Source organism: Pteropus alecto, unplaced genomic scaffold, assembly GCF_000325575.1.
Source record: "Pteropus alecto unplaced genomic scaffold, ASM32557v1 scaffold88, whole genome shotgun sequence".
In the NCBI taxonomy this organism is placed as follows: Eukaryota; Metazoa; Chordata; class Mammalia; order Chiroptera; family Pteropodidae; genus Pteropus; species Pteropus alecto.
Window position 1 is genome coordinate 18,503,048 of NW_006494611.1, and position 2,975 is coordinate 18,506,022.

At 33.7% G+C, this 2,975-nt stretch overlaps 1 protein-coding gene across 3 annotated transcripts in view; it reads left to right on the top strand.

Annotated features, from left to right (window-relative positions):
- SGMS1 (sphingomyelin synthase 1) overlaps nt 1-2,975 on the top strand; it is a 258,907-nt gene that overhangs the window by 131,285 nt on the left and 124,647 nt on the right. The gene's annotated exons all lie outside the window — the stretch shown is intronic.

The following is a 2,975-nucleotide window of genomic DNA, read 5'->3' on the forward strand; positions in this document are numbered from 1 at the left end:
AATCCAGGATAATCTTTTTTTTTTTTTTTTTTTTTAATTGTGGTACAAAACACACAATATAAAATTTACCATATTAACTATTTTTGAGTGTATGGTGCAGTAGTGTTAATTATATTCATGTTTTACGCAACAGACCTCTAGAACTTCTTCATCTTACAAAACTGAAACTAAACCCATTGAGCAACTCTTCTTCTCCCCCTGCCCCCGACTCTGGGAACCACCATTCTACTTTCTAAGAGTTTGACTACTTCCGATACCTCATGCAAGTGGAATCTTGCAGTATGACTGGCTTATTTTATTTAGTATAATGTCTTCATTTTTTATCCATGCTATAGCATGTGACAGAATTTCCTTCTTTTTGAAGACTAAGTAATATTCCATTGTATGTATACACCACGTTTTCTTTATCCATTCATCTTTTAATGGAAATTTAGGTTCTATCTCCTGGCTCTTGTGAATAATGCTGCATTGAACATGGGTGTGCAAATACCTCTTTGCGATCCTACTTTCAATTTTGGTGGGTATATATCCAGAAGTGAAATTGCTAGATCATAGGGTAGTTTTATTTTTAATTTTTTTGAGATGAATTTTTAATTTTTTATGCCATTTTTCATAATGGCTATACTATTTTTATATTTTCACCAGTTGTGCCCAAGGATTTCCTTTCTCCACATCCTCACCAATACTTGATTTTGATTTTTATTTCCCTGATGATTAATGATATCCAGCATCTTTTTATGTGTTTGTTGACCATCTGTATATCATCTTTGGAGAAATAGATATTCAAGTTCTTTGCCCATTTTTAATTTGGTTGTTTTTGGTGTTGTAGAATTCTTTACATATTCTGGATATCAACTTTTTATTATATATACCTTGCAAATATTTATTTAAATATTAAAAAACCCATTTTTTGGGTTGCCTTTCCACTCTGATTATTTCCTTTGCTGCACTGAAGTTTTTAAGTTTGATGTCGTCCCATTTGTCTGTGTTTGCTTTTGTTGCCTGTGCTTTGATGTCATATCCAAGAAATGGTTGCCAAGTCTAGTGTCATTGAGTTTTGTCCCTATGTTTTTTTCTAGGAGTTTTATAGTTTCAGGTCTTACATTTAGGTCTATAACCCATTTTGAGTTAATTTTTGTATATGGTGTAAGGTAAGGGTCTAACTGCTTTTTATTATAGACTTTCAACCAGTCCCTCTCTTCTCACCTTCTTACCCTCTTCTTCCAAGAAACCAGAAGCTCCACTTCCTGCACCTTTCTGGAGCAGTCTGCTGGCTTTTTGTTTGCTTCTCAGACAGTGAGGAGGTCCCTAAGAAGTCACTGTTTTTATCCTGGAGTTCTGCTTTGCTTAGCTCAGCTCAGCAGTCATCTCTGCTTTCAGCTTCTAAAATGTTATTACAGACTGTTGTCTTCTCTAATATACTTTATTACTCTTTTCGTCCCTGTGGATTTATATCTTCTTCCCTCTTTACTATCATTTTAATGGGGATTTAGGAAGAAGCAGAGATAAACAACCCAATTCCATTGGCCATCTGTAATCCCCAAATCCACATTGCTTTTGAACATGATATTTAAAAGACTTTTAAAAAATTATATCTTATATTTTCTATTGTTAAGTCCTATCTCCAAAAATGATTGTTCAATCTGTTTCTTTGCTTCCTTTCTGTTAACCAGTTTCTGTCGACTGACTTACAAGTATTCAGTGCTAGCATTAATTGAAGTTACGTTCCAAACATTATTTCATTATTCAAAATGAACTGAGATTTGTGTTTGTAATATGAGCCTTAGTTTGTAAGGCTCATGAGATCTTGAATGTAAGGTGACATCCTATTTCCTGAGATATACTTTTTTTGCGGGGCGGGGGGAATCCCTCGTTTTATCTTTAGGTGTATACACTGTATGTTGGTATCATCAAGAAACGATGTTCCTTTATGTAAATATATTTTATTCTGAAGCTTTAAAATCAAATACTTGTAAGCTAATGTAATGGCAAGAGAGTCTTATGTTATTTTTAGTTAGTTGTGTTAGTGGCTTTCTTTGTTACTGTATTTGATTATTTACAGGTGTAGCACTGTTTCTTACAGATAGGATAAAGACTGATTAAATGAAGAATTGTCTGATATGACTAGGTCCTTACGGACTATTAAGTATGTGTGTGGTTTTTTTTCTGTTGTTGTTCCTAGAACTGTTTTCTCAGAGTTAAGCCCATTGGTTGGCTCACGATATCAACTACTCAGTTTGGTACATGGAAGTCCCTAGAATTTTTATCCTGGGGTCCAGGGATGCCTCAAAGAATTCAAGATCTTCCTGAATTTGAGTGATAGTAGAATAGGCTTATCTTTCATCAGGTACTCAGTAGTGCAAGTATTATATGACCCCGAAAAGAGTTGAGAACCCACTTCTAATATAGATCATTATAGAGAAAAAAATAGAATGATACCGATTAAATTAAACATGATAAAAATAAAATGCCGCCTTTGTAGCTACCATTAGATTCCACATTCTTTCATACGTAAGTACAAATGACTATAAACTAGAGGCTAAATGAACCATTAATTCTCTTTATTCTTTGTCAGATGTAAAACATTATCTCTAGCTTCCTGGTTGTGCAAGACCCATTTATATATATGTTACTGTACAAGGTATCATTTATGAGAGTAATATTTTGGTCTTAAAGAAATGGCCATCTTTTTATCAGTCAGCTCGTAAAGGGGATATATCAGTAGTTACCCTCATTTTCATATTGAAGCTGCTATACTTAATTCCTGAAAATCAGTTATTTATCGACAGTTAAAAATAGTAGGTGAATATATAAAAGGAGAACTACCTCTATGTGTTAAAGGGTTATAGACTTGAGTTTTCGATTAAGAAAAGATAGGGTTAGTTTTATGTTATGCATATTTTAGAACAAGAAACTTAAAAAGAAAGAAAAAAAAGGACGGAAAGAAGGAAGGGAGGAAGGGGGGAAGGGGGGAA